Here is a 10,558-nt window from a genome sequence, read left to right on the forward strand (position 1 = left end):
GTGAATGGTTGTGTTCTTGAATAATGTTGGGTTATTTTGTGGCAGGTTTAAAAAGATTTAAGTAATTATCTTCCTGTTCTCAACTTTATTATCTTCGCAATTGATAAGTTCATTTTTGGAAAAGAATTACATTATGTCTTTGATGGATGATGGCTATTTCTCGAGTAGATACTCTTTAATTTCACTCCTCTAATAGTTGTCTTGTATTAATTTATGCAGGTTAAAGATTGAGATAGCTAATGAGTTCCAATCACAACAGATTCAGCTATACATTGGGAGCATATGAGAAGTTGTTTTTTGTTGTATATGTTCTAGCTGCTAAACAATATTCGGGAAGTTGCTTTTTGTTCTATATATGTTTTAGCTTCTTAACAGTACTACTTATGTTCTAACTAGCTATTAGGTTAACTATGATTGTAGTTGCTATTGTTTATGACTTATGGATATTAAATATATTTTATGTTTATTTACCACTGATTGATCATTATTAATTTATATACTATTGAGCAATTTTAGAAAATATTGATTTGGATGACTATATACAAATGAATAGTGACCAAATTACTTGTCGCTAAAACTATTCAGGGAAAGTGCGCAAAATCTTATGTTACATAACTTTTTTTTGACGAGTTTTCCACGTTCAGTGACAATTTTATTTGTCACAGAAACCTGAATTTCTTGTAGTGCCTAAAGGCAGCCTGTGTTACCATGTTGATCATGTTAATCTTGAACATGACATGTGAGGCTACACATCCTAAACTTTCTACCAAATTTTATCGCAAAACCGTCAGAACCGCCATTTCTAAAGAGCGACGTATGGCAGCGTCTCTCATCGTCTTCATTTCCATGACTGCTTTGTTCAGGTATATATGTACCCCTAATTATTCACAAATTCCAAGAAGTTGATGTTAACTATATGTACATATGTATTCAATTAAACTATATTTGTTTTGATTTCCTCAGGGATGTGATGCCTCGATTCTGCTTTGATGAAACCCATTCAATCAAGAGCGAAAAAACTGCACTCCCCAACAATAATTCCGTTAGAGGCTATCAAGTTATAGACAATGCCAAAGCTGCCGTAGAGAAATATGTCCCGGAGTTGTATCTTGTGCTGATATTGTCGCGGTGGCAGCCAGAGATGCATCTAAATATGTGAGTAAAAACATCTCACTAGTTATGTATATAAATCTACCACAAGTAATACATGAGTCATGAAATTTAAGATCAATGTGTATTAATTAATATATTTAATTCTTAGGTGGGCGGCCCATCATGGAAGGTAAAGTTGGGACGAAGAGATTCAACGACCGCAAGCAGATCTCTTGCTGAAAGTGGTGAACTTCCTAGTTTTATAGCCAGCCTTGATCAACTCATAACACTCTTTGCACGTAAAGGACTTGATAAAAGAGACTTGGTTGCTTTGTCAGGTCTGGTAACCAAACTTAGTATATGCACATATACATATACATATACAATGCTAATATATAAATTTACATATGTTCGATGAATTTAGGTTCCCACAAAATTGGACAAGCCCAATGCTTTACATTTCGCAGTAGAATATACAACAAAACCAGTGACATTGATGCTGGATTCGCAAACACTCGTAAGGGGCGTTGTCCAAAAAACAGCGGCAGCGACAAGCTCTCATCACTTGATTTGGTGACACTCATTGGAGGATATGCAGTGTTGTCAACTAATATATATATATATATATATATATACATACTTTCCACCATCGTCTACATACATATATATGTGTGATTGTGTTCAATAATTTGTTATTATTCAATTTTTATTTTATGTGTGTTTAAATTTATTGTAATTTTCGCTCAAATAAAGTAAATCATGTAAAACATATAGACAATCTGTTGTGGGTAATAGTGGGTGTTTATGGTACACTAAGAACTGAAACATATTGTAATACTAAAATCAATTGGATTTAAAACAATTAAGTAAAAAGCTAGCTCCTAATCCGTTCCGGTGGCTACTTGATTCTCATACTCAAGATATCATCGCAAACACACACAACCATACACAATGCATTGTGTGAAACTATCAATCATGCATATGCAAAGAGAATTGGGATATAAGATTTCTATTCATACATGGAGGTCATTGGGTCTCTTAGTCTACGATGAACGCAAATGGATAAGCACCTAATATTATGGATTAATGTTCCTCCTTGGGGTCAGCTTTGCTAACACCCTAGTTTCACACTTAAAGACAAATTAACCGTAACTCTCTCATATACATTCCTAAAGTAACCCAAAACCCCATCATCAATACATATAATTAATAGCTATACAATGGATTACTCAATTAATTAAGGAAATCATGCATTGGGGTTTAACACTTTTCATTCAAGCGCATCAAATTAAATCCCTAGACTATACAATCTAAGAATAAAATCATTATGTCATTCTATTTTACGCAATCACACAACAATCACGAAATTAAAAGAGAGGGATCAAAGCTACGACCCTTTGAACATATCTTGAGTAATCGAAACCTTGCACCCACCGTTCGGGATTAGAAACTAGAAATGGAACTTAGCCACTCATTATGATGAGAATAAACTTCAATTTTATAGATGAAAATCAATGTTTAAAATCAATATCACAAGAACTAAGCAAAACCCTAGCGAGAGAAAGACAATGAGGCTAGATGTTCAAGAGTGAAAGAATGAAAAATGAGAAAAGAATCCCAAATCCTTGGGTTGTCCCCTCTTTTTACAGTAGAAAATACCTAACTACCCTTATAAAATCGTCCCCCATTGGTTACATATTAAATTTTCCCCAAATGCCCTTCAAATTTCAATGCAGAAAATTGTAGATCCAAGATAGGTGTCCGGACACTTAAGGGAAGTGTCCAGACACTCGAGTTGGCTTTGGTTGCTTCTGTTTCATTTTTCAAAGGAAGTGTCTGGACACTTCAAGAGGGTGTCCGAACACTTCATGCGTCCTCCAAGTTGGTGAAGCCTCTGTCTTGATTTGTGTAGGAAGTGTCCGGATGGTACATCAGGTGTCTGGACACTTGATGAATTCCAGCTTCCTCATTCAGCTCCAAGAGTCCCCAATTCAGTCATTTAAGCCCGATTTCCTACAAAACCAAAGTAAAATATCTATAAGGGTAAAATTACTTTATTTAAACACAAATACATTACTTTAAACACTAGAACCCCCTCATTAGATGGTATTAGGACCTCAAAATAGAGGTCCTAATACACATCAATTCAAAATCACACATTTGGAACATAGAAGGTTTGGGGCTCACATTTTGTTGGTTCGGTGGCATGATGATGCAAGAAGGTTGAGTTTGCCTTGCAGGACGCGTAAGCTCTCTCAAAGTGTGATGCTCTTGGGCTTGGGCATCAATGTTCTCCATAAGAGGAGGTGCATGAATGTTTTGCCCAAAGTGAGCATATTGTGGCACTTGTGGCATTTGAGGCATATTGTAATATATAGGATGCACATAATTATATGGGGGAGGCATATGATACGCATGAGGCATATTGGGAGGTTGATATACATTTTGCGGGGCAAATTGCGTCACATTGTCTTGTTGAAATGGTTGAGGTCCATTTTGCAAAGCATGCTCAACTTGAACATTTGGTAAATTTTGGGCATTTGACACATTTTGGGCATTGCCAATTTGGGCATCTTGCCGTTGCACCGGATTCATCAACTCATCAATATTCACATGTTGCAAAAGACGACGCAATGCATCAAGATTCATGTCACTCCCACGTACACTCCCTGCATCACTTGCATTTATATCACTACCTTTCCAGTCTCTATTAGACCCACGCCCACTAACATTATCTCTAGGTTGAGACATGATGGCAAGGAACAATAGCAAGTAGCACACAAAAGTAGCAATCAACCAAGTCAAGTAACGCAATATTTTTTTTCAATCAACGAACAACCAAGACCAATATCAAGCAAGAACAAGAGCACCAATATCAAGCAAGAACAATAGCAGAGATAGGAATAGAGCAACAACCAATCTTAGGAACAATAACACACCAAGATGTAGCAAGTAGTGATAGAAAGAAAAATGTGCGAAGGTCTTTCAAACAACGTATCACTACCAAGCAGCAAACAAGGTGGCATCCATCGCCCACAGGAATCTAAGTTAGCCCCATTTGCAAAGTTCTCCGCACAATTTTTTCCTCTTTTCAGCAACTACACTAGAAAGCAAGTAAAAGGGAGGAACGAAGTTACCCTTGAAGCGTGACCGTGCTCCTTCCTATTTGATGGCGTTTAACAGCATAAAGCTAGCATCTCCAAGCCATCCAACTCCGTCTTTGACACTCACTTCCCCTGCAACGACGCCAAAAACTTTATCGACACCAAAGTGTGTGTGTGTACTTACCCCAAGTGTAGTGTATCAGTAAGTAATAAATCAGTGAGTTTGGTATTGATCCATGAGGAAGCAATGCAAATTTGGTGGTGAATGATATGCAAATGACTAGCTGACACTAATAAACGCAATGAATAACAAATAAAAGCAAGTAAATGAAATGGGCCGAATAACTTGGTAGCATGAGCGATTTTGTAATCAAAGTAAGCACGAATTGGATTTAGAACAATTAATTAAAAACCTAGCTCCTAATCAGTTCCGGTGGCTACTCGATTCTCATACTCAAGGTATCATCGTAAACACACACAACCATACACAATGCATTGTGTGATACTATCAATCATGCATATGCAAAGAGAATTGGGATATAAGACTTCTATTCATACATGGAGGCCATCGGGTCTCTTAGTCTACGATGAACGCAAAGGGATAAACACCTAATATTATGGATTAATGTTCCCCCTTGGGGCTCGGCTTTGCTAACACCCTAGTTTCACACTCAAAGACAAATTAACCATAACTCTCCCATAGACATTCCTAAAGTAACCCAAAACCCCATCATCAATACACATAATTAATAGCTATGCAATGGATTACTCAATTAATTAAGGAAATCATGCATTGGGGTTTAACACTTTTCACTCAAGCACATCAAATTAAATCCCTAGACTAGACAATCTAAGAATAAATCAATATGTCATTCTATTGCACCCAATCACACAACTATCGCAAAATTAAACTAGAGGGATCGAAGCTACAACCCTTTGAACATACCTTAAGTAATCAAAACCTTGCACCCCACCACTAGGGGTGTAAATATCGGGTTTTGGTCCGGTTTCAAACCGAAACTGAAAAAACCGAATTGATTCGATTTGTATTCTAACCAAACCAGACCAAACCATTGATAAAGTGTAAACCGTTATAAACTGGACCAAAATATTCGGTTTCGGTTCGGTTTATTCAGTTTAAACCGATCAATATAGATTCTTCATACAAATCTCAAATCTGGGCAGTTCACTCAAAATATTACAGTTTACAGAGTTCAAAAATTACAGTACAAAAACTGGAAAAAGTTCAAATAAGACTTCAAGTAGACAAATACAAGAAATCAATCATACTCTAACTCTAGGCTAGCCAAAACAATCCAAAAGTCCACTTCTGATACAATAAACACCAAATACATTAGCCAACAAAGCAAATAGCCAACAAAGAGGCAAGGTCAAGCCAATCAGCCAAAGAATGAAGTGTTAAAACATCACACATTAAGAAATAATAAGTAATGTTGAAACTTAAAAATTAAGTAAGACTATATAAATTATATAGTCACATTCTCATACCTTTTGCCAAAATTGAGTCTGAGTTGGCAGTTGTTGCACCATTGTTCTTATTCCTAGCCATCTCTATAGTAAGAAGAAAGAAGATTCAAATAAACATTCATAATTGATAATTCATTCATATAAAGTATAAAAAAAATAATGCTCTTAGTTTTATTTTACCTTGTTCAAATGCCTCTTGCTCTCCCAAATCGTCCTCCATTAATTTCTGAAAAGGTATACTTCCAACCCAATCCTCTACACAAATAAGCGATTCAACAATATGAGGGGTGAGGGAGCTCCTAAATGAATCCAACACTCGTCCACCTGTACTAAATGCAGATTCGGATGCCATTGTAGAAATTGGAATTGCCAAGAGGTCCCGAGCTATAACCGAAAGGATAGGAAACCTAGATGAATTAATCTTCCACCAAGTCAACACATTAAAACTATCACCATCCTTTACATTTTCAATGCCTTCTCCTAGATATTTATCCAACTCAGATAGGTTTTCTCCACCTCCAACTTCAGAATGCAACATTCTAAACCTAACTTTTGTTCAATTTTCAGCCAACTATTGAAGGAGGATTTTGCACCAAATGCTCATTTTTGTATTCATTAAACATCTTGAACGTGGTGGACTTCACCATCTCAACAACTTCAATTGTAATAGATTCTTCATACATCTCTTTCAATGCCAGAGTTACATATTGCAACTTGTATCTCGGATCGAACACAACCACAATAAAGATCAATATGTTTAATTTATCATATTCCCCGCCCCCCCCCCCCCCCCAAAATTTTTCACACTTTGCAATCATCCTATCAGCCATTGAGCTCATTTGAGCATCATTAGAACCCTTCATCTCATGTAACACATAATACAGTATATTCAAATCATGAAAGAAATTATTAGAAGTAACATAAGAAGTGCCAGATACCTTCAATGTAAGCTCATAAACGTAACGAAGAAAAGTCACCAATCTTCTGACATTACTCCAATCTTCTTGCTTTGGCATTCCACATTCTACTGATAGCTCACTCGTAATATGTGGCTCTAACTCCTCAAATCTTTCAAATGCATATTCAAACTTCTGAGCAGCTTCTAATATCAAGAAAGTCGAGTTCCATCTAGTGCACACATCTAAGCATAACAAGCTCTTACTTTTAATTCTTTCCATCTCTACACATTCTTTGAACTTGTGAATCCTTGTAGATGAAGCTCGAATAAATTTAACTGCAGCACGAACTCGATTAATAGAATCAATTGTTTCTTTCATGCCTTCTGAAACGACTAGGTTGATTATGTGTGCAACACATCTCATATGCATATAATCACCTAGTGCGATACTAGCAAATCTCCTCTTCAAGTAGTTGACAAGATGATCATTGGAACTGCATTATCGACTGTTATAGTGAAAAGCTTCTTGATCTCCCAATCTTTTAAGCAGTTCTCGATTACTCTACCCATAGCCTCACCTCTGTGGCTAGTAATTAACCTAAAGTTGATAATCTTTTTCTGCAAATTCCAGTCACTATCAATGAAGTGAGCAGTGATGACCATATAACTATGCCTTTGCTATGATGTCCACGTGTCTGTGGTTAAAGAGACCTTTGAACCATTGTTTTGGAAAATCTTCTTCAATTTTTTGGTAATATCATCATACTTGTCAATCACCTTCTTCCTAACAGTAGGCCTTGTAGGAGGATTGTACCTTGGACACAATGCCGCATAAAAACTCTTAAATCGTGGATGCTCAACGAACTTGAATGGCAACTCGCATTCAACTATCATACAAGTTAATTCATCATTAATGACCTTTGAATCATACTTCCATGTGGAAACATCCCTTCCCTGTTTGATTGAATGCCAACTTCGTTTGTTGACCACTTGCCCTAGGTTTGCATTTGCATCGCGTCAAGTGTTGCTTAAGTGTGGATGTTCCATTCCTCGATGAGTGACACTTGTATATAATCCCACAATGATTGCAAGAATATGTCTCTTGATTTGGGGACTTAGTAAAATCATTCCACACATCAGACCTCTCATTCAATACTTTTCTTGTTCACTTTTTTTTATTTCTCCACGCACTTTCTAGGGTGATTGGTGTAGGCATAGAGCTTCCTTCACCTCCAAGTCCTTCACCAAGACCACCACCCCCACTTTCTGCCACTTGCTGTGGCTGTTTTTCTTCTTCCATTGAATCTTCATGGTCAAATGAGTTATTGACAGAGACCGATTGAGAGCTTGACATCTAGAAAATATTGAAATCCAATCATAAACATGGTAAAATAGCTACTGTCTACTGCAGTATAAACTAGGCAAATAAAACAAGTAAACCACGTCCACGTGATGCACAATTACACAGCTTTTGCAAGATATTTCTTAGAGTGGGAACTAGAAAGCTATTAAGCAAAAGTCAAACATGAAATGAAGAAAGAGACAAAACTCAAAAGTATTTGATATTTTGATTGCAGTGCAAAGAACGCCGAATAGGCAAAGAAATACGAATAAGTTAAAGACAAAGAAATACGAATAGGCACATAATGTCTACTGCACACATACTGTCTAGTGTCTACTGCAAATTACCCAATAACATACCGTCGGAGATCGAAGGGTCTACTGCACAACAGCTTTAGGTTGGAGATCGAAGGGTTTACCTCTTGTCGGTGAGGCTAGTTGCAACGACTACGAGAGTACGACGTTGACGCACACGGGCACGGCCACAACCCCTAACCCCCAACGGGCAACGGCACAACTCGACCTCTCCTCTACGGTTGTCTCAGTCTCACGATGACGAAGTCACGATCTATCGATCTCACTCTCCTCATGTCTGAAGTCTCTATCTCAAGTCAACAACACTGGTCTAGTCTCTCAGGTCTCATCTCTATTCTCTTGGACTTGGCTAAATGGCTAATGGGTTTCAAGGGCTTGGATTACATATTTACATGGGCAACAGCAACTAGGCCAGTACTGTAGAAATAAGTGAAATAACTTCATATATATACTTCGGTTTTTCTGTTTTAGACCGAAATTTATTTTTCTAAACCAAACTGAAACCAAACACCGAAAAAAATAAATTTCCTACACCGAACCCAAACCGTACACTGAAAAACCGGCCCGATCCCCAAATTTCTATTCGGTTTTCAGTTTGTGAAACGATTTGGTTCGGTTTCTTCTACCCCTACCCACCGCTCGGAACTAGAAACTAGAAATGAAACTTAGCCACTCATTATAATGAGAATAAACATCAATTTTACAGATGAAAATCAATGTTTACAATCAATATCACAAGAACTAAGCAAAACCCTAGAGAGAGAAAGACAAGGAGGCTAGATGTTCAAGAGTGAATGAATGAAAAATGAGAAAAGAATCCCAAATCCTAGGGTTTTCTCCTCTTTTTACAGTAGAAAATACCTAACTACCCTTACAAAATCGTCCCCCATTTGTTACATATTCAATTTCCCCCAAATGCCCTTGAAATTTCAGTGTAAAAAATTACAGATCCGCGATAGGTGTCCTAAAACTTAAGGGATGTGTCCGGACACTCGAGCTGGCTTTGAATGCTTCTGTTTCATTTTTCAAAGGAAGTGTCCGGACACTTCAAGAGGGTGTCCGGACACTTCATGCGTCCTCCAAGTTGATGAAGCCTCTGTCTTGATTTATGAAGGAAGTGTCTGGATGGTACATCAGATGTCCAGACACTTGATGAATTTCAGCTTCCTCATTCAGCTCCAAGAGTCCCCAAGTCAATCATTTAAGCCTGATTTCCTGCAAAACCAAAGGAAAATATCTATAAGGGTAAAATTACTTTATTTAAATACAAATGCATTACTTTAAACACTAGCACTCCTAATTAGATGGTATTAGGACCTCAAAATAGAGGTCCGGTCATTCATCTCGGGAGATAAGGAGGATATGCAGTGTTATCAACTAATATATATGTACTTTCTGTTGGACCTATGGTCCTATATGTCTAATTTTGATGATATTAAATCATTTATAAATGATAATGAAACATTAAAGCAATATTTGATTTATATGAATTGAATTTAAATGACTATATATTTTTGAGATAGTGCTGGAAATTAAGTTTTGAAAACAAACATACATGAACTAAGTTAGAGCATTAATTTTCCAATTATCATATCTTAACCAACTTAGGTCGAAATGACTTGAAACTTGAACCACATGCACATGAAGGCTTAATATATGTTCTAGGACTATAATCATGAGAAATTAAGTGCATCACATATATATTTGGTCATATGCTTAAATTCCGCCAAAACTAGGTTTTACCTAATTTTGTGCATATGTGTTCTTTGTGAACGTGGTGAACCAAATGAACTCCGATTTAAATGAAATTTCGTGTGCATCTTAGTTTCATCACTATGAACATATTTGATTTAGTAAAGTTCAAGAGAAAAGGCCATTTACACTGAGTTAGCAAAATGACTTTGAATTTACACTTAGAATTTATCGGTTTCACTATTAGTGATCAAATTGCTTGGTTGAGTGACCAAACGATTTCCGATTGTTATGAAATTTTACATGGACATTCTAATACATATAAAATGATTTATCATGCAGTAATATGAATTTTCTGGGTTGTTTTTCTAATATAATTAACCTATGCGCTCTATATGAAGCTCTTTGAGCTTACATGCAATTGGGGAGTTCTACCTCCTATTTCCTTGTAGGTTAATTATCATTGTGGTCTCATATGGCTCAGAATTCAGTATGTTCAAGAGTGGTCGAAGTCCAGTTTCTAAGAATGAGCTTGGAGCTCTAGGAAACTATGAAAAATCCTATATTTGCCAACTTTCCACTAAGGCACTTAATCAAGTTGAATGAATCAAACATTGTTTGAGGCTAT

The 10,558-nt window shown here is 36.7% G+C and overlaps 1 pseudogene; it reads left to right on the forward strand.

Annotated features, from left to right (window-relative positions):
* Positions 1-239: 239 nt before the first annotated feature.
* On the forward strand, positions 240-2,995 carry LOC119995528 (annotated as a pseudogene).
* Positions 2,996-10,558: the final 7,563 nt, after the last annotated feature.

This window comes from Tripterygium wilfordii, chromosome 3 (assembly GCF_013401445.1).
Source record: "Tripterygium wilfordii isolate XIE 37 chromosome 3, ASM1340144v1, whole genome shotgun sequence".
Taxonomy (NCBI): domain Eukaryota; kingdom Viridiplantae; phylum Streptophyta; class Magnoliopsida; order Celastrales; family Celastraceae; genus Tripterygium; species Tripterygium wilfordii.